This window comes from Artemia sp. Qi Xiang Cuo, chromosome 6 (genome assembly GCF_049724085.1).
Source record: "Artemia sp. Qi Xiang Cuo chromosome 6, ASM4972408v1, whole genome shotgun sequence".
Lineage (NCBI taxonomy): Eukaryota > Metazoa > Arthropoda > Branchiopoda > Anostraca > Artemiidae > Artemia > Artemia sp. Qi Xiang Cuo.
In genome coordinates, this window is record NC_142799.1 from 17,170,066 (window position 1) to 17,193,342 (window position 23,277).

The 23,277-nt window shown below is 33.5% G+C and overlaps 1 protein-coding gene, 1 non-coding gene and 1 pseudogene across 3 annotated transcripts in view; all 3 read right to left on the reverse strand.

The window, feature by feature from the left end:
* The window catches only part of LOC148950926 (calcium release-activated calcium channel protein 1-like), a 154,610-nt gene that overhangs the window by 71,190 nt on the left and 60,143 nt on the right, over positions 1-23,277 (reverse strand). The window lies entirely within an intron of this gene.
* LOC148950927 (purine nucleoside phosphorylase pseudogene) lies at positions 5,735-6,736 on the reverse strand (annotated as a pseudogene).
* On the reverse strand, positions 21,822-21,893 carry TRNAE-UUC (transfer RNA glutamic acid (anticodon UUC)). The gene has a single exon. It is a non-coding gene; the product is annotated as a tRNA-Glu (tRNA).

The window sequence follows — 23,277 nt, forward strand, 5'->3', positions numbered from 1 at the left end:
TAACTGTACTAGCCTATACTATAGTTAAGTGGCCTATAAAATTTAGTATAGGCAAGAGGTCGTTCTTTATTATAAAGACAACAAATTGTCTGCGGTTAGAAGACAAGTGACAATCAGAATTCATATATATAGAATCTATATATATGTAAAAGCCTGCCACGTGCCGAGTGCTGGGGCCCAGCAGCAAAGCCTCCAGGCTCCCGGTACTATAAATAATGTAAATTCCAGATCTAGCTCAGTCCAATATATGCAATGGTGTGCTTTTCTAATGATCTTCCTTTAATATAAATCTGTGGAATTACTAACCTATACTATAATTCAGTGGCGTATAAAATTTAGTATAGGCATAAGATCGTTCTTTATTACTTCATCATTGTGATAACGTTCCCTGCTCTTTTGTCTAGCCTGCTCAATTGTTGCTTCTCTATAAAGTTTATCATTGTGATAACGCTCCTTGATCTTTTGTTTAGCCTGCTCAATTCTTGCTTCTCTGTAATGTTCATCATTACCATACCGTTCCTTGATCTTTTGTTTGGCTGTCTCAATTTTTGCATGTCTATAATCTTCATCATTGTGATAACACATCTTGCTGTTTTGTTTTGCTCTCTCAATTATTACTTCTCGATACGCCTGGTCGGTTGAATACCTTTGCTTTTTTCTTTTCAAGTTACTATCTCTGTTGTTTGTGTAGTACTCTTTCTTCAACTTGCGTATAGCCTGCTTTGATCTAACCATTATTCTAATCAAGAATGAAAGAATTTTCAGTTTTGACTTTCCTTATATACTAATTATGACGTCACTCTATTCACGTCATAACTCTAATATAAAACTATGATGACGTTCATTATTTATCTAGTAGGGTTTCAGACAAGGTATTTCTAATGATGTACTTTTGTTTTGATCTGACTCTATTTTTAGGAGTTTTGGGTTTTTATATTTCTTAGCATTGGACTGATCGTCTCTTACTAGGTTGCTAGCTACTGCTGCAACCCAAATTCACATATATATTTATTTATGAGAGGCAGCCTGGCCGAGTGGTCCAAGGCACTGGTGTTAGCCACCAGTCTCTTCAGAGGCGTGGGTTCAATTCTTACCGCTGGTATACGATTATGTTTGAAAGACTGCAGTGTGAAAAGACATCAAAATGCAGTTTTTGGTGGAAAAATTTATTCTCTTTTAGAAATAATTTATTTTAGTTACTATAGATCTTTAACCCAATTAATTTCCTTTAAAATGAGCTATTGAACAACCCTCTACGATGTTCCAGTGCCAAGCTATCTCTGGATACAAAAGAAAAAAAAAAGAAAAAAAGAAAAAAATATCCCGTTTAGGCAGAATGTTGTAGTAGCTGCCACTTTTCTTGATTTTCAAGCCAATATATTTCCCTTGCTGTTCAAGCCAAGGGACAGAAATTTTACTATGCAGGGGTTTCGGACAAGGCGGTTCTAATGGTGTACTTTTTGTTTTGATCTGACTCTTTTTTTAAGAACTATGGGTTTTTATATTTCTTAACATTGGACGTGATCGTCTCTTACTAGGTTGCTAGCTACCGCTGCAACCCGGATTCTAAGAAGTACGTCTCCGTATATTCACTGTGTTGTCGAACATTTTCCATTGCATCTATAAACTGTTCCGCAGTTGCCAATCCATACCTTGGAAGCTTTTCGTTAAACTGACAACATTTCTTTTGGATATTACTATGAAGCTTTGCCAAAGAATTTCTAGCCGACTTTTTAACAGCATCCGCTCTTTCAAAGAGAATTTTAATCTGTAATTTTGAATACTTTTCGTGATCCCGATAAAACATGCGTAAAATGTTTCTCAATTTACAAAGATCAGCCTGCATTTTTGCCATCTTCTTGTATTTCTGAATGTAATTTTTCCCTTTGTCCTTATGCGTTCTTCGGTACAACCTCGCAGAGAATTTAATTTTTTCATTATAGCTTTTGTCACCCCAGTATCTACCCATTATTCTGGTAGCAACTTTTTTCTTATGTTTGTTTCGGTAATCTTCATCATTATCATACCGTTCCTTACTCTTTTGTTGGGCTGTCTCAATTTTGCATGTCTATAATCTTCATCATTGTGATAACACATCTTGCTGTTTTGTTTTGCTCTCTCAATTATTACTTCTCGATACGCCTTGTCAGTTGAATACCTTTGCTTTTTTCTTTCCATGATGTTGTCTCTGTTTTTTGTATAGTACTGTTTTTTTAAATTACGTATAATAACTTGCTTAGAAGGCATCTTATTACAAAACAAGAAATAATATTTTCATCTAATTAACACTTCTTATAACTCGTATCAGGTATCCATAACCTAACAAAAAATAAAACTAATCTTTAAATTTTCAGGTATTTTGTTAGTTTGAATGAAAAAATTTAAATTATTGCTCAGTTATCATAAATATTTTTGCAGTTTACATAATAACTTTAGCGATTCTAAACTGAAAAATAAAATATATATTAAAAAATGTAATTTTTTGGTCTGAAAATACATAGTCAATCCCACATCGGGTAGTTAGAACCTAACCAAAAATAAAACTAATTTTTCTAGGAGTTAGGGGTTTTTATATTTCTTAACATTGGACGTGATCGTCTCTTACTAGGTTGCTAGCTACCGCTGCAACCCGGAACCACCAAAAATTACTTCATTTTACATAATAATGGATAATTATATAATAAAAACCTAATTGACAAATACCATTTATGATAAACTATATCGGTCCTTTATGTAAACAAAATCAAGTATCTTTGAAAAGACTGCAGTATGAAAATACATCAAAAATGCTGTTTTTTTACAAAATTGATTCTACTTTAAAAAATATTTTATTTTTAATTACAAAAGGCACTAGATGCAGCAATTTCCTTTAAAATGAGCCATTATACAGCTATCTCTGATTTTCCAGTGCCCAGCAGCTAGCTAGAGGAGAAAAAAAGCGTAAAGAAAAAAAGATGCCGTTTGTGGAGAATATAGTGGTTAAAGTCAATTTTCTTGATTTTCAAGCAAATATATTGTCTTTGTTATTCAACCTATAGGACGGTAAGTTTGCTATATAGAAGTTTTGGACAAGGCGGTTCGAATAGTATCTTTCTTGTTTTGATCTAAATCTTTTTTCAGGAATTATGGTTACTTTAGTTTTTACTATGGGGCATGATCGTCTCTTACTAGGTTGCTAGCTACCGCTGCAACCCAGATATACCACATACCTCTTTTTTTCCTGTTGCATCAGTTACTATGAGATAGACTTCGGTCCTTACTGTAACTTGTCAGTTGAATACCTTTGCTTTTTTCTTTCCAAGATGTTGTCTCTGTTTTTTGTATAGTACTGTTTTTTTTAAATTACGTATAATAACTCGCTTAGAAGGCATCTTATTACAAAACAAGAAATAATATTTTCATCTAATTAACACTTCTTATAACTCGTATCAGGTATCCATAACCTAACAAAAAATAAAACTAATTTTTAAATTTTCAGGTATTTTGTTAGTTTGAATGAAAAGATTAAAATTATTGCTCTGATATCATAAATATTTTTGCAGTTTACATAATAACTTTATCGATTCTAAACTGAAAAATAAAATATATATTAAAAAATGTAATTTTTTGGTCTGAAAATACATAGTCAATCCCACATCGGGTAGTTAGAACCTAACCAAAAATAAAACTAATTTTAACATTTTAAGGTATTTTTCCAGCTTGTACTGAAATATTCAAACTATTGCTCGGATACCATGGATATTTTTGCAGTTTACACAAGCTGCAAAGAACGCACAGGCTGATCTTTGTAAACTGAGAAAAATTTTACGAATGTTTTACCGGGATTACCAAAAATATTCAAAATTAAAGATTAAAATTATCTCTGAAAGAATAGATTTTGTTGAAAAGTCAGCTAGAGATGCTTTCGCAAAACTTCATAGTAATATCCAAAAGAAATGTTGCATGTTTAGTGAAAAGCTTCCAAGGTATGGACCGGCAACTGTGGAACAGTTTACAGATGTAATGGGAAATCTTATACATCACTGTGAATATATGGAGGCATAATTGTCCTTTACTTAGTTTCAGCTTAAATTCGATGATCGAGGCTTTATGTACTACATCCAACGACTATGACGTCATTGATCAATATTGTATATACAAAATTAAGTTTTTCGTGAAAAATCATTAATAAAAAAAAATTAAGTGCAAAAGGCGCTAGATCTAGAGATTTCCTTTAAAATGAGCCATTGAACAACTCTCTACGATGTTCCAGTGCCAAGCTATCTCTGGAAACAAAAGAAAGAAAAAATATCCCGTTTGTGCAGAATAACGTGGTTAAAGTCAATTTTCTTGATTTTCAAGCCAATATATTTTCTTTGTTATTCAAGTCAAAGGGTGGTAAGTTTCTTTTATAGGGGTTTCGGACAAGGTGGTTCGAATGGTGTACTTTTTGTTTTGATCTGACTATTTTTCTAGTAGTTAGGGGTTTTTATATTTCTTAACATTGGACGTGATCGTCTCTTACTAGGTTGCTAGCTACCGCTGCAACCCGGATATTACTATTTTAATTATCCTATTATAATTTCGTCTCCTATCAAGTACGAATAACCTAACAAAAAATAAGACTAATTTTTAAATTTTCAGGTATTTTGTTCGTTTGAATGAAAAGATTAAAATTTTTGTTCAGATATCATAAATATTTTTGCAGTTGACATAATAACTTTAGCGATTCTACACTGAAAAATAAGATATATAATAAAAAAAATTGAATTTTTTGGTCTGGAAATACATATTAAATCACACGTCGGGTAGTTATAATGTACTAACTACATCCAATGACTATGACGTCATTGATCAATAATGTACATAACAAATTAAGTTTTTCGTAAAAAATTGATTCTATTTTAAAAAAAAAATTAAGTACAAATGGCACTAGATCTAGAAATTTCCTTTAACATGAGCCATTGAACAATTTACGATGTTCTAGTGCCAATCTATCTGGGGAAAAGAAGAAAAAAAATATGGCGTTTGTGGAGAATAACGAGGTTAAAGTCAATTTTCTTGATTTTCAAGCCAATATATTTTCTTTGTCATTCAAGCCAAAGGGCGGTAAGTTTCCTTTATAGGGGTTTGGGACAAGGCAGGGGTTTGGTGGTTCTACGCGTGTACTTTTTGCTTTGATCTGACCTTTTTTAAGGAATCCTACGGCTTTTTCTTATTTGGAATAGTATTAGAGGGACCTCAACGAATCAGGCAGCTAAGTCCAATATATGCAATGGTTTAGTATTCCAATGATCATCTTTTAATAAAAAACATAAACTATTTTAAAATCGTGTCCTTGAAATCCTAGGAGGCGCAGTGGATAGTGTGTTGGAGTTCTGCTCCAAAGGTCATAGATTGAAATCCTGCCGAAGACAATTTTCATACATTTGTCTTTTTAAACTCCTATTAATAACTACTACATGACATCCTCTTGACCAACACATTTTATGATGAACTATGTCGATCCTTTATGTACTTTTGATGTATCGATTGGTATCAGAATTCCGTTTTTTAGAGTTTCGGTTACTATTGAGACGATTCACTCTTACTAAACAGTTCGTTACCAAGAACTGTTTGATAGATATATAGAACATAGAAAACAAGCAAGGGAACTTACTAAATTCTTTTCGAATCTTTGTTGGACTTGTTCAGGACTCTAATGAGGATAAGTCCTCGATATCCTCAAAACATAAACTCCTTTGCATGATTACCATTAAACTTTGTCATTTTCTGACGGCAGTGATTGCAAGTCGTCATTTATTTGAAGTACCATTCTCTCCACGAAAACCTTCAAGTCAGACTTCCTACTTTCACAAGCTGCGATAACTTCTGAATGATTAGGTGAATTTTCAGAATCAGTGTCCATCACACATTTATTCGAAATAAGGCTGAAAGCAAAAACAAACATGCCACAGTGGCGAGCTACGACAACTTCTGGTACAGTAGACATTCCTACAGCATTAATATTTAATGTATGTAGTAGCATTTGGCATTCAGACGGTGTCTCATATGCTGGACCACCATTCATGCAATAAACACCTTCGTGAATATTTTCCTTCAAGCCAATTTCGCTACCAATTTTTAGTGCATATTCACGATATTTTTTATTGTACGCTCCTTGCATTGAGGGGAATCGAGTGCCAAATTTTTTATCATTTGGGCCAACCAATGGAGATCTTCCAGCTAACCCTGGCATGCTTACATGGTCTTTTATTATCATTATGTCGCCAATTTTGTGATTGGACATTAAACCACCAGCAGCATTGCTAATGATCAAACTCTTAACTCCCATTACGTGCAAGACTCGAACCGGTAAGGCGCACTTCCAAGTCGGGTATCCTTCATACGGATGAAATCTACCTTGCATACACACAACTGGGACATTTTTAAGCAGCCCTATTACCATTTGGCCCTTATGCCCAACAACGGTTGAAACAGGGAAATGGGGTATATTTTCGTAATGAATGGTGGTTCTATTTTCTAATAAGTTTCCAAGTTCACTTAACCCAGAGCCGCAAATAATTCCTATCTGGCACCTGTACTTTGTTTTAGATAATAAAAAATCAGCAATAGCTTTAATCTCATCATAATTAAGAGGTGATTCTTCAACAACAGGAGTTTGACGTAGATGATTCCAACTATTGGTTATCAAGTTTTTCAGCTGAGAAGAGAAGCTCATAAGAATCTCATTTGCAATGTCTGAATATTTAGTCATTGTTTCAAATTACAATACTATTGCTTTATATTGAAACCACGCATCAAGTATCGAAAACCTATCAAAAATAAAAACTAATTTTAAAATTTTCTGATATTTTTCTAGTTTTAATTAAAAAATTAGAATTATTGCTCAGACACCGAAAATACTTTTGCAGTTTACATAATAACTTTAGTCATCCATAAAATAAAATTATTCTATTTGAAATTTTCAGGAATTAATCTAGTTTCAATTCAGCAATCAGTTTTTTTGTTAAAACTAAAGAACCTAATATATATAAAATAACTATATCTACATACTTTGATAAAGTTAATAACACTATTTTGATCTTTGTATTTAAGGTGATGTTAATACCATTTGCTATTACAGTGTTGTATAGTGTTGTGTCCTTAAAGAAATGTATTTTTTGGGATTGGATGTGATCTTCTGTTACTAGGTTACAAGCTACCGCTGCATCCCGGATCAAGTTGCGTATATAAGTTAGTATAGGCAAAAGTTCATTCTATATTATAAAATTTTGTTTCATGGATCGCTAAAGTTATTATGTAAACTGCAAAAAGATTTATGGTGTCTTAGCAATAATTTTTATTGTTTAATGAAAACTAGAAAATACCTGAAAATTTTAAAATTAATTAGTATTTTTGATAGGTTCTATCTACTCGAAACATCATAATATAAGGAGGTGTTTGGAAACATAGCTATAAATATATTATGGTCTCAAGAGAACAAAGTAAATTAAGATAAACGTCATTAATCAAATATCTTAGTATATCCTACATGATCTAGTGATTAGGATAGCTGGCTCTCACCCAGTTGGCTCGAGTTCGATTCCCGGTATGGGAAAATTTTACTAATGATTACTTAAGAAGTATAATTAAAATAATCATCTATATAATAATTAAGGTATTTTTCTAGCTTTTATTGAAATATTCAAACTATTGCTCGGATACCATGGATATTTTTGCAGTTTACACAAGCTGCAAAGAACGCACAGGCTGATTTTTGTAAATTGAGAAAAATTTTACGAATGTTTTACCGGGATTACGAAAAATATTCAAAATTAAAGATTAATAATTTTCTCTGAAAGAATAGATTTTGTTGAAAAGTCAGCTAGAGATGCTTTCGCAAAACTTCATAGTAATATCCAAAATAAATGTTGCATGTTTAGTGAAAAGCTTCCAAGGTATGGACCGGCAACTGTGGAACAGTTTACAGATGTAATGGGAAATCTTATACATCCCTGTGAATATATGGAGGCATAATTGTCCATTACTTAGTTTCAGCTTAAATTCGATGATCGAGCCTTTATGTAATACTAACTACATCCAACGACTATGACGTCATTGATCAATATTGTATATAAAAAATTAAGTTTTTCGTAAAAAATAATTAATTAAAAACAAAATTAAGTACTAATAGCACTAGATCTAGAGATTAAATTTAAAATGAGCCATTGAACAACTCTCTACGATGTTCCAGTGCCAAGCTATCTCTGGAAACAAAAGAAAGAAAGAAAAAAATATCCCGTTTGTGGAGAATAACGTGGTTGAAGTCAATTTTCTTGATTTTCAAGCCAATATATTTTCTTTATTATTCAAGCCAAAGGGCGGTAAGTTTCCTTTATAGGGGTTTCGGATAAGGCGGTTCTAATGGTGTACATTTTGTTTTGATCTGACTCCTTTTTTAGGAGTTATGGGTTTTTATATTTCTTAACATTGGACGTGATCGTCTCTTACTAGATTGCTAGCTACCGCTGCAACCCGGATTAACATTGGACGTGATCGTCTCTTACTAGGTTGCTAGCTAAGACTGCAACCATGATAATTTACTTAATTAAAGCTATAAATTAAAGCTATATTAATATATTAATATATCCTATATGGTCTAGAGGTTGGGATAGCTCTCACCCAGTATTCTTGAGTTCAATTTCTGTATGGGAAATTTTTACTTATGATGATTTCTTAAGGAACATAATGAAAATTTCTTAATGTAATAAAAATAATTTGTTTTAATTACAAAATGTTTTTAACCCCATTAATTTCCTTTAAAATGAGTCATTGAACAACTCTACGATGTTCCAGTGCCATGCTATCTGTTGTATTACTAACCTATACTATAATTAAGTGGCGTATAAAATTTAGTATAGGCAAGAGGTCGTTCTTTATTTATTAAAACTAGCTACCGCTGCAACCCGGATAAAAATGATTTGGTTTAATTACAAAAGGTATTTAACCCCATTTATTTCCTTTAAAATGAGCCATTGACCAACTCTACTGTTACTTATTCCAATGTATACAATCCTTTTTTTATTCCAATGATCGTCTTTCAATGTAACTATTTCATTTTTTACTATGGGGCGTGATCATCTCTTACTAGGTTGCTAGCTACCGCCTCAACCCGGGTAGGTTGCAAGCAAATATTGCAACCCGTATTCCAGTTACTATGGGCTATAGCTCGTCCTTTAATGTAATAGGTTGCTAGCTACCGCTGCAACCCGGATTTTGATCTGACTCCTTTGTTAGGAACTATGGGTTTTTATATTTCTTAACATTGGACGTGATCGTCTCTTACTAGGTTGCTAGCTACCGCTGCAACCCGGACTAGATCGATCCTTTATGTAAATCTTTTTTTCCAATCGCGTGAGACCATATCCGGGCTGCAGCGGTAGCTAGCAACCTAGTAAGAGACGATCACGTCCAATGTTAAGAAATATAAAAACCCATAGTTCCTAACAGAGGAGTCAGATCAAAACAAAAAGTACACCATTAGAACCACCTTGTCCGAAACCCCTGTATAAGAAACTTTCTGTCCCTTGGCTTGAACAGCAAGGGAAATATATTGGCAGGAAAATCAAGAAAATTGACTTTAACCACGTTATTCTCCCCAAACGGGATATTTTTTTCTTTTTTCTTTTTTTCTTTTTCTTTTCCACAGATAGCTTGGCACTGGAACATCGTAGAGGGTTGTTCAATAGCTCATTTTAAAGGAAATTAATTGGGTTAAAAATCTATAGTAACTAAAATAAATTATTTCTAAAAGAGAATAAATTTTTCCACCAAAAACTGCATTTTTGATGTCTTTTCACACTGCAGTCTTTCAAACATAATCGTATACCAGCGGTAAGATTTGAACCCACTCCTCCGAAGAGACTGGTGGCTAACACCAGTGTCTTGGACCACTCGGCCAGGCTGCCTCTCATAAATAAATATACATGTGTATTTGGGTTGCAGCAGTAGCTAGCAACCTAGTAAGAGACGATCAGTCCCCAGCTAAGAAATATAACAAAACTCCTAAAAATAGAGTAAGATCAAAACAAAAGTACATCATAAGAACTACCTTGTCTGAAACCCTACTAGATAAATAATGAATGTCGTAGCTTTATATTAGAGCTATGAAGTGAATAGAAAAACACGAAATTATATTGTTGTTTCTGATGACGTCATGAAATAATATCATTGCGCCTTGACGTCAATAAAATCATTACGCCATGACGTCATAATTACTACTTAAGAACGGCACAGATGTAAATTCTCTCATTCTTGATTAGAATAATGGTTAGATCGAAGCAAGCTATACGCAATTTGAAAAAACAGTACTACACAAACAACAGAGATAGTATCTTGAAAAGAGAAAAGCAAAGGTATTCAACCGACCAGGCGTATCGAGAAGTAATAATTGAGAGAGCAAAACAAAGGTATTCAACCGACCAGGCGTATCGAGAAGTAATAATTGAGATCCGGGTTGCAGCGGTAGCTAGCAACCTAGTAAGAGACGATCACGTCCAATGTTAAGAAATATAAAAACCCATAGCTCCTAAAAAAGGAGTCAGATCAAAACAAAAAGTACACCATTAGAACCGCCTTGTCCGAAACCCCTGTATAGGAAACTTTCTGTCCCTTGGCTTGAACAGCAAGGGAAATATATTGGCTTGAAAATCAAGAAAATTGACTTTAACCACGTTATTCTCCCCAAAAGGGATATTTTTTTCTTTTTTTTTGTATCCAGAGATAGCTTGGCACTGGAACATCGTAGAGGGTTGTTCAATAGCTCATTTTAAAGGAAATTAATTGGGTTAAAAATCTATAGTAACTAAAATAAATTATTTCTAAAAGAGAATAAATTTTTCCAATAAAAACTGTATTTTTGATGCAGTGACGTCATAATTACTATATAAGATTCTCTTTTCTTTGTTTCCAGCATAATAAAGATCAAACTCTTCCCTATACTAACTTGCATACGCAACTTTACTATAGTTAAGATTACAGTATTTTTATAATTTTCTTTACATTAAAAGACGATCACTGAAATAACAAACCATTCCATACATTGGACTTAGTTAGCTACTTGATTGTTTGAGTTTCGTCTCTTACTATTTAAAAGAAGAAAAAGCCGTAGGCTTTTTCCTGTTTGTATTTATAGTTAAAAAACGAACTCAAGTCCAAAGAAACTGAACACTGTGGTTCATTCATATTATCTTCATTATTTTAGCTAGAATGTAAATAAACAAGTTTCTTTTTTAAATTTTAAATTGAAAAGATAGTGCTTTTAATTATATTAAAAGACGATAACTGAAATAACAAACCATTCCATACATTGGACTTAGTTAGCTTCTTGATTGTTTGAGTTTCGTCTCTTACTATTTAAAAGAAGAAAAAGCCGTAGGCTTTTTCCTGTTTGTATTTATAGTTAAAAAACGAACTCAAGTCCAAAGAATCTGAACACTGTGGTTCATTCATATTATCTTCATTATTTTAGCTAGAATGTAAATAAACAAGTTTCTTTTTTAAATTTTAAATTGAAAATATAGTAAAGAAAGAACTTCAGTACATAGTAACTAAAACAAGATTATAATTAGCTTTGGTATAAAATACTGTCGGCGGTGGGATTCAATCCCATGCCTCCGAATTGAAGAGTGGCTAACACCAGCACCTTAAACCGCTCGACCATGCTGCCTCACATAACTATGCCGTTATAATGCCATTATAAACGCCATAATACTCTAAATTAAAACTCTAAACTAAAACTTAAACTCTTCGATATGTTTTGCTATCAGGCCACCTTTCTATGAAGCTGTTATTACAGTAAAGAACGATCTCTCGTCCATATTATAAAGACGGTCATTGGAATAAAAACCCAATACATACATTTGATTTAGTTAGCTACTTGATTGTTTGAGGCTAGTCTCTTACTATTTCAAAGAAGAAAAAGCCGTAGGCTTTTTCCTGTTTGTAATCAATTGGAAAGAGTTCTACCTTTAATCCGGGTTGCAGCGGTAGCTAGCAACCTAGTAAGAGACGATCACGTCCAATGTTAAGAAATATAAAAACCCATAGTTCCTAAAAAAAAAGGAGTCAAATCAAATTCAAAAGTACACCATTAGAACCGCCTTGTCCAAAACCCCTGTATTGTATAATAAAGAACGACTTCTTGCCTATACTAAATTTTATACGCCACTTTATTATAGTATAAGTTCAACAGATAGCTTTGCACTGGAACATCGTAGAGAGTTGTTCAATGGCTCATTTTAAAGGAAATTGATGGGGTTAAAAACCTTTTGTAATTAAAACAAATTATTTTTATTACATGAAGAAATTCTAATTATATTCCTTAAGAAATCATCATAAGTAAAAATTTCCCATACGGAAATTATAGTAAAGATCGAACTCTTCCCTATACTAACTTGCATACGCAACTTCACTATAGTTAAGATTACAGTATTTATATTATGCATCATTATAAATTATAAAAGGTTCAAATGTTTGAAGATTATAGAGTTAAAAATTTTCCCACCCCGGGAATCGAACCCGAGCCTGTTAAGTGAAGGTTAACTATCCTAGCCACTAGACCATATTGAACTATAAAGAAGTATGATTTAAGAGCCATATGCGTATTATGATTTCACCATACCAATTATAATAAGGCCAAAACAAAATTGTCGACTTGCAACCTTACTTTTGACACATTAGTTAAATCTTCATCAGGCTTAAAAAATGTTTTGCTAGTTTTACATGAAAGAACGAACCTTAGTCTATATATAATAAAGAACGACACCTTGCCCATGTTAACTAAAACATAAATAGGGATTATGTAATTTCCAATAGTATCATGGCTGTAGAGATGGCTGAAACCTAGTTACAATAAAAAACGATCATTGGAATAAAAAAAATTGCATACCTTTGGAATTAGCTAGCTACTTGATTATTTGAGACTCGTCTCTTACTATTTAAATGAAGAAAAAGCCGTAGGCTTTTTTCTGTGTGTAATCAGTTTATTATCATAGGCAGCACGCTAGCACTGCCTGAGTAAAGAACGATGTGGGCACAATGTGTTTTTTTTCTGGTTGCAGCGATAGCTAGCAACCTAGTAAGAGACGATCACGTCCAATGTTAAGAAATATAAAAACCCATAGTTCCTAACAAAGGAGTCAGATAAAAACAAAAAGTTTACATTAAAGAACGAACTTTAGTCCATAGTAACTGAAGTTATATTAAAAAAAAAGATCACTAGGAGACCATACATAAGGGATCGATACTGTAAATTGGAATTTCGTAAGTATCGGCGGTATCATGTTTTTATTTATAATAAAGAACGAACTCTTGCCTATAATAACTTATATAGGCATCCGGGTTGCAGCGGTAGCTAGCAACCTAGTAAGAGACGATCACGTCCAATGTTAAGAAATATAAAAACCCATAGTTCCTAACTAAGGAGTCAGATCAAAACAAAAAGTACACTATTAGAACCGCCTTGTCCGAAACCCCTTTATAGTAAACTTTATGTCCCTTGGCTTTAACAGCAAGGGAAATATATTGGCTTTAAAATCAAGAAAAGTGGCAGCTACTACAACATTCTGCCTAAACGGGATTTTTTTTTCTTTTGTTTCCAGAGATAGCTTGGCACTGGAACATCGTAGATAGTTGTTCAATGGCTCATTTTAAAGGAAATTAATTGGGTTAAAAATCTATAGTAACTAAAATAAATTATTTCTAAAAGAAAATAAATTTTTATACCAAAAACTGCATTTTTTTATGTCTTTTCACACTGCAGTCTTTCAAACATAATCGTATACCAGCGGTAAGATTTGAACCCACGCCTCCGAAGAGACTGGTGGCTAACACCAGTGCCTTGGACCACTCGACCAGGCTGCCTCACATAAATAAATATATATATATGAATTTGGGTTGCAGTAGTAGCTAGCAACCTAGTAAGAGACGATCAGTCCAATGCTAGGAAATACAAAAACCCAAAACTTCTAAAAATAGAGTCAGATCAAAACAAAAGTACATCATTAGAACTACCTTGTCTGAAACCCTACTAGATAAATAATGAATGTCATCATAGTTTTATATTAGAGCTATGACGTGAATAGAAAAACACGAAATTATATTGTTGTTTCTGAAGACGTCATGAAATAATACCATTACGCCTTGACGTCAAGAAATAAAATCATTACGCCGTGACGTCATAATTACTATATAAGAAACGTCAAAACTGTAAATGGTCTCATTCATGAATACATAATGGTTAGATCAAAGCAAGCTACACGCAAGTTAAAAAAAACAGTACTACAAAAAAAAAAAAAAATAGTATCTTGAAAAGAAAAAAGCAAAGGTATTCAACCTACCAGGCGTATCGAGAAGTAATAATTGAGAGAGCAAAACAAAACAGCAAGATGTGTTATCACAATGATAAAGATTATAGACATGCGAAAATTGAGACAGCCAAATCCGGGTTGCAGCGGTAGCTAGCAACCTAGTAAGAGACGATCACGTCCAATGTTAAGAAATACAAAAACCCATAGTTCCTAACAAAGGAGTCAGATCAAAACAAAAAGTACACCATCAGAACCGCCTTGTCCGAGACCCCTCTATAGAAAAATTTGCTGTCTCTTCGCTTTAAGAGCAAGGGAAATATATTGGCTAGAAAATCAAGAAAAGTGGCAGCTACTACAACATTCTGCCTAAACGGGATATTTTTTTTTCTTTTGTATCCAGAGATAGCATGGCACTGGAACATCGTATATAGTTGTTCAATGGCTCATTTACAGTAAAGAACAAACTTCCAGCCCATAGTAACTAAAATAAGATTATAATTAATGTTAATTTATAGTAAAGAACGAGAATTGGAAAACCTAATAAAGAACAAACCATGGGACATATTAGACTTAGTTTGATGCCTGACTCTTCGAACTTTGTCTCTTGCTATTCCAAATTAGAAAAAGCCATAGGTTTTTTCCTGTTTTCCGGGTTGCAGTGGTAGCTAGCAACCTAGTAAGAGACGATCACGTCCATAAGAAATATAAAAACCCATAGTTCCTAACAAATGAGTCAGATCAAAACAAAAAGTACACCATTAGAACCGCCTTGTCCGAAACCTCTGTATAGTAAACTTTCTGTCCCTTGGCTTGAACAGCAAGGGAAATATATTGGCTTGAAAATCAAGAAAATTGACTTTAACCACGTTATTCTCCCCAAACGGGATATTTTTTTTTTCTTTTCCACAGCTAGCTTGGCACTGGAACATCGTAGAGGGTTGTTCAATAGCTCATTTTAAAGGAAATTAATTGGGTTAAAAATTTATGGTAACTAAAATAAATTATTTCTAAAAGAGAATAAATTTTTCCACCAAAAACTGCATTTTTGATGTCTTTTCACACTGCAGTGTTTCAAACATAATAACAATAAAGAACGACACCTAGACCATGTTAATTACATTAAAGGACGAACTATAGCCCATAGACACTGGAATCCGGGTTGCGGCGATAGCTAGCAACCTAGTAAGAAACGATCACGCCCCATAGTAATCCAGGTTGCAGCGGTAGCTAGCAACCTAGTAAGAGACGATCATTTCCAATGTTAAGAAATATAAAACCCATAAATAATAAAAAAAAGTAGGACAAAAACAAAAAGTACACCATTAGAACCGCCTTGTCCGAAACCCCTGTATAGGAAACTTTCTGTCATTTGGCTAGAACAGAAAGGGAAATATATTGGCTTGTAAATCAAGAAAAGTGGAAGCTATTACGACATTCTACCTAAACGGCATATTTTTTTTCTTTCTTCTTTCTTTTCCACAGATAGTTTGGCACTGGAACATCGTTGAGAATTGTTCAATGGCTCATTTTAAACAAAATTAATTGGGTTAAAAATCTTTTGTAACTAAAATAAATTATTTCTAAAAGAGAATAAATTTTTCCACTAAAAACTGCATTTTTGATGTCTTTTGATACTGCAAATGTCTTTTCAAAGATATTTGATTTTTGTACATAAATCATAATCGTATACCAGCGGTAAGATTTGAACCCATCCGGGTTGCAGCGGTAAAAAAGTACACCATTAGAACCGCCGTGTTCGAAACCTCTGTATAGGAAACTTTCTGTTCCTTGGCTTGAACAGCAAGAGAAATATATTGGCTTGAAAATTAAGAAAAGTGGCAGCTACTATGCATTCTGCCTAAACGGCATCTTTTTTTTTTCTTTCTTTCTTTTCCACAGGTAGCTTGGCACTGGAACATCGTAGAGAGTAGTTCAATGGCTCATTTTCTTAGGAAATAAATTGGACTAAAAACCTTTTGTAACTTAAACAAATTATTTTTAAAGCGGAATAAATTTTTCTACTAAAAACTGCATTTTTGATGTCTTTTCATACTGCAGTCTTTTCAAAGATATTTGATTTTTGGAGCAATCAAACAGTTCGTGGTAAATTTATATTAAAACTTCATATTCCATAGATAGCTTGGCACTGGAACATCGTAGAAAGTGGTTCAATGGCTCATTTTAAAGGAATCCGGGTTGCAGCGGTAGCTAGCAACCTAGTAAGAGACGATCACGTGTAATGTTAAGAAATATAAAAACCCCTAACTCCTAAAAAAAGAGTGAGATAAAAAAAGGACACCATTAGAACTGCCTTGTCTGAAACCCCTATAAAGGAAACTTACCGCCCTTTGGCTTGAATAACAAAGAATTACATTAAAGGACGATCATTTGAATAACAGACCATTGCATCCATTAGACTTTGTTTATATTAAAGAACAAACTTCCAGCCCATTGTAGCTAAAATAAGATTATAATTAATGTTAAAGATTAATCATTGTTACAGTAAAGAACAATCTCTGGCCCATAGTAACTGATATAAGGTGGTTTACATTATTTCCGGGTTGCAGCGGTAGCTAGCAACCCAGTAAGAAACGATCACGTCCAATGTTAAGAAATATAAAAACCCATAGTTCCAAAAAAAGGAGTCAGATCAAAACAAAAAGTACACCATTAGAACCGCCTTGTCCGAAACCCCTGTATAGGAAACTTTCTGTCCCTTGGCTTGAACAGCAAGGGAAATATATTGGCTTGAAAATCAAGAAAAGTGGCAGCTACTACAACATTCTGCCTAAACGGGATATTTTTTCTTTCTTCTTTTCCACAGATAGCTTGGCACTGGAACATCGTAGAGAGTTGTTCAATGGCTCATTTTAAAGGAAATCTCTAGATCTAGCAACTTTTGCACTTGATTTTTTTTTCAATTAATTATTTTTTACGAAAAACTTAATTTCTTATATACAATATTGACCAATGACGTCATAGTCGTTGGATGTAGTTAGTATTATATAATTATAATAAAGAACGAATATTTTACCGATTATCTACTAATAACCATATATTACGTAATAAGTGATATGACGTAATATCTAAAACCTATTGTGTACTAATAACCATATATGACTTAATGAGCGACGTGACGTAAAAATTGAAAAAATTAATTTTTATTTTATTTTCGTTTTTAGTTCAGAATCGCTAAAGTTACAAACTGCAAAAATATTTATGGTGTCTGAACAATAGTTTTAATCTTTTAATTTAGACTAGAAAAATACCTAAAAATTTAAAAATTAGTTTAATTTTTTGTTAGGTTCTTGATACTTGATACGGGACATAAAAATTCAACTAATGGTTACATAATGGTTTCAATCAAGCAAGCTACACGCAAGTTAAAAAAAGAGTACTACCAAAAAAACAGAGATAGCATCTTGAAAAGAGAAAAGCAAAGGTATTCAACCGACCAGGCGTATCGAGATGCGAAAATTGATAGTGACAAACAGCGTTATTATAATGATGTAGTTTATAGACATGCGAAAATTGAGACAGCAAAACAAAAGAGCAAGGAACGGTATGATAACGATATAGATTACCGAAACAAACATAAGAAAAAAGTTGCTACCAGAGTAATGGGTAGATACTGGGGTGACAAAAGCTGTGATGAAAAAATTAAATTCTCTGCGAGGTTGTACCGAAGAACGCATAAGGACAAAGGGAAAAATTACATTCAGAAATACAAGAAGATGGCAAAAAAGCAGGCTGATCTTTGTAAATTGAGAAACATTTTACGCATGTTCTATCGGGATCACGAAAAGTATTCAAAATTACAGATTAAAATTCTCTTTGAAAGAGCGGATGCTGTTGAAAAGTCGGCTAGAAATGCTTTGGCAAAGCTTCATAGTAATATCCAAAAGAAATGTTGTCAGTTTAACGAAAAGCTTCCAAGGTATTGATTGGCAACTGCGGAACAGTTTATAGATGCAATGGAAAATGTTCGACAACACAGTGAATATACGGAGGCGTACTTCTTAGAAAATTATAATAAAGATTGAACTCTTCCCTATACTAACTTGCATACCCAACTTCACTATAGTTAAGATTACAGTATTTATATTATACATCATTATAAATTATAAAAGGTTCAAATGTTCGAAGATTATAGAGTTAAAAATTTTCCCACATCGGGAATCGAACCCGAGCCTGTTAAGTGAAAGTTAACTATCCTAGCCACTAGACCATATGGAACCACAAAGAAGTATGATTTAAGAGCCATATGCATATTATTATTTCACCATACCAATTATAATAAGGCCAAAACCAAATCGTTGAATTGCAACCTTACTTTTGACACATTAGTTAAATCTTCATCAGGCTTAAAACATGTTTTGCTAGTTTTACATGAAAGAACGAACCTTAGCCCATAGTAGAAGAAATAAGAATATCTAGGTTGCAGCGGTAGCTAGCAACCTATTACATAATCCGGGTTTAAGTGGTAGCTAGTAACCTAGTAAGAAACGCCAAATTAAAAGATGATCATTAGAAGAACAAACAATTGCTTATATTGGACTTAGTTAGCTACTTGATTCTTTGAGGTTCGTCTCTTACTATTTTATAATAAAGATCGAACTCTTCCCTATACTAACTTGCATACGCAACTTCACTATAGTTAAGATTACAGTATTTATATTATGCATCATTATAAATTATAAAAGGTTCAAATGTTCGAAGATTATAGAATTAAAAATTTTCCCACCCCGGGAATCGAACCCGAGCCTGTTAAGTGAAAGTTATTTATCCTAGCCACTAGACCATATTGAACGACAAAGAAGTATGATTTAAGAGCCATATGCGTATTATTATTTCACCATACCAATTATAATAAGGCCAAAACAAAATCGTCGACTTGCAACCTTACTTTTGACACATTAGTTAAATCTTCATCAGGCTTAAAAAATGTTTTGCTAGTTTTACATGAAAGAACGAACCTTAGTCCATATCCGGGTTGCAGCGGTAGCTAGCAACCTAGTAAGAGACGATCACGTCCAATGTTAAGAAATATAAAAACCCATAGTTCTTAAAAAAAGAGTCAGATCAAAACAAAAAGTACACCATTAGAACCGCCTTGTCCGAAACCCCTGCATAGTAAAATTTCTGTCCCTTGGCTTGAACAGCAAGGGAAATATATTGGCTTGAAAATCAAGAAAAGTGGCAGCTACTACAACATTCTGCCTAAACGGGATATTTTTTTCTTTTTTTTTTTTTTCTTTTTTTGTATCCAGAGATAGCTTGGCACTGGAACATCGTAGAGGGTTGTTCAATAGTACAATAAAGAACGACACCTTGCCCATGTTAACTAAAACATAAATAGGGATTATGTAATTTCCAATAGTTTCATGGCTGTAGAGATGGCTGAAACCTAGTTACAATAAAAAACGATCATTGGAATAACAAAAATTGAATACCTTTGGAATTAGCTAGCTACTTGATTATTTGAGACTCGTCTCTTACTATTTAAAAGAAGAAAAAGCCGTTGGCTTTTTCCTGTGTGTAATCAGTTTATTATCATAGGCAGCGCGCTAGCACTGCCTGAGTAAAGAACAATATGGGCACAATGTGTTTTTTTTCCGGGTTGCAGCAATAGCTAGCAACCTAGTAAGAGACGATCACGTCCAATGTTAAGAAATATAAAAACCCATAGTTCCTAACAAAGGAGTCAGATCAAAACAAAAAGTACACCATTAGAACCGCCTTGTCCGAAACCCCTGTATAGGAAACTTTCTGTCCCTTGGCTTGAACAGCAAGGGAAATATATTGGCTTGAAAATCAAGAAAATTGATTTTAACCACGTTATTCTCCCCAAACGGGATATTTTTTCTCTTTTCTTTTTTTTCTTTTCCACAGATAGCTTGGCACTGGAACATCGTAGAGGGTTGTTCAATAGCTCATTTTAAAGGAAATTAATTGGGTTAAAAATCTATAGTAACAAATAAATTATTTCTAAAAGAGAATAAATTTTTCCACCAAAAACTGCATTTTTGATGTCTTTTCACACTGCAGTCTTTCAAACATAATCGTATACCAGCGGTAAGATTTGAACCCACGCCTCCGAAGAGACTGGTGGCTAACACCAGTGTCTTGGACCACTCGGCCAGGCTGCCTCTCATAAATAAATATATATATGAATTTGGGTTGCAGCAGTAGCTAGCAACCTAGTAAGAGACGATCAGTCCCATGCTAAGAAATATAACAAAACTCCTAAAAATAGAGTAAGATCAAAAGAAAAGTACATCATTAGAACTACCTTGTCTGAAACCCTACTAGATAAATAATGAATGTCGTAGCTTTATATTAAACCTATGACGTGAATAGAAAAACACGAAATTATATTGTTGTTTCTGATGACGTCATGAAATAATATCATTGCGCCTTGACGTCAATAAAATCATTACGCCGTGACGTCATAATTACTACTTAAGAACGACACAGATGTAAATTCTCTCATTCTTGATTAGAATAATGGTTAGATCGAAGCAAGCTATACGCAATTTGAAAAAACAGTACTACACAAACAACAGAGATAGTATCTTGAAAAGAGAAAAGCAAAGGTATTCAACCGACCAGGCGCATCGAGAAGTAAAAATTGAGAGAGCAAAACAAAGGTATTCAACCGACCAGGCGTATAGAGAAGTAATAATTGAGAGAGCAAAACAAAGGTATTCAACCGACCAGGCGTATCGAGAAGTAATAATTGAGAGAGCAAAACAAAACAGCAAGATGTGTTATTACAATGATGAAGATTATAGACATGCAAAAATTGAGACAGCCAAACAAAAGATCAAGAAGCGTTACTGGGGTGACAAAATCTATAATGAAAAAATTAAATTCTCTGCGAGGTTGTACCGAAGAACGCATAAGGACAAAGGGAAATATTACATTCAGAAATACAAGAAGATGGCAAAAATGCAGGCTGATCTTTGTAAATTGAGAAACATTTACGCATTTTTTATCGGGATCACAAAAAGTATTCAAAATTACAGATTAAAATTCTCTTTGAAAGAGCGGATGCTGTTGAAAAGTCGGCTAGAAATTCCTTGGCAAAGCTTAATAGTAATATCCAAAAGAAATGTTGTCAGTTTAATGAAAAGCTTCCAAGGTATGGATTGGCAACTGCAGAACAGTTTATAGATGCAATGGAAAATGTTCGACAACACAGCGAATATACGGAGGCGTACTTCTTAGAAAATTCGTATATTAATTTTGGAAGGAGCAATTGCGGTTTATGTAGCAGCAATAAAAATATATATACAAGCATACCTATCAACAGCGAAGGAAAAGCAATGTTTTTCAATTATGGCGAAAACGAGTATAATAAAGATCTAACTCTTCCCTATACTAACTTGCATAGGCAACTTTACTATAGTTAAGATTACAGTGTTTGTATTATACATCATTATAAATTATAAAAGGTTCAAATGTTCGAAGATTATAGAGTTAAAAATTTTCCCACACCGGGAATCGAACCCGGGCCTGTTAAGTGAAAGTTAACTATCCTAGCCACTAGACCATATGGGACCTTAAAGAAGTATGATTTAAGAGCCATATGCATACTATTATTTCACCATACCAATTATAATAAGGTCAAAACAAAATCGTCGACTTGCAACCTTATTTTTGACACATTAGTTAAATCTTCATCAGACTTAAAAAATGTTTTGCTAGTTTTACATGAAATAATAAAGAACGACCTCTTGCCTATACTAAATTTTATACGCCACTTAATTATAGTATATGTTAGTAATTCAACAGATAGTTTGGCACTGGAACATCGTGGAGAGTTGTTCAATGGCTCATTTTAAAGCAAAATTAATGGGGTTAAAAACTTCTTGTAATTAAAATAAATTATTTTTATTACATTAAGATTTACAATAAAATTATAATAAAGAATTATAATAAAGAACGACCTCTTTCCTCTACTAAATTTTATAGGTCACTTAACTATAGTATAGGCTAGTACAGTTATCATATTTAAGGTCAATATATTAAAATTTTCCACTAAAAGACGGTCATTGGAATAAAAACCCAATACATACATTTGATTTAGTTAGCTACTTGATTGTTTGAGGCTAGTCTCTTACTATTTCAAAGAAGAAAAAGCCGTAGGCTTTTTCCTTTTTGTAATCAATTAGAAAGAGTTCTACCTTTAAATATAGTAAAGGACGAACTCTAAATTAGAGTAAAGATCCGGGTTGCAGCGGTAGCTAGCAACTGGTAAGAGACGGTCAATTCCCATACTAAGGAAGTAGAATAAACAATAACTCCTAAAAAAGAGAGTTAGATCGAAACACAAAGTAAACTATCGAAACTGCCCTGTCCGAAACCCATATGTAGGAAACTTAGAGCTCCTTGGTTATAGTAAAGAACGACCCTTAACCCATGTTAATTGATCCGGGTTGCTGTTACATTAAAGAACGATCATTTAAATATCCGGGTTGCAGCGGTAGCTAGCAACCTAGTAAGAGACGATCACGTCCAATGTTAAGAAATATAAAAACCCATAGTTTCTACCAAAGGAGTCAGATCAAAACATAAAGTACACCATTGGAACCGCCTTGTTCGAAACCCCTGTATAGGAAACTTTCTGTCGCTTGGCTTGAACAGCAAGGGAAATATATTGGCTTGAAAATCAAGAAAAGTGGCAGCTACTACAACATTCTGCCTAAACGGGATATTTTATTCTTTCTTTTTTTCTTTTTTCTTTTCCACAGATAGCTTGGCACTGGAACATCGTAGAGGGTTGTTCAATAGCTCATTTTAAAGGAAATTATGCAATAAAGATCAAACTCTTCCCTATACTAACTTGCATACGCAACTTCACTACAGTTAAGACTACAGTATTTATATTTTTACATTAAAAGACGATCACTGAAATAACAAACCATTCCATACATTGGACTTA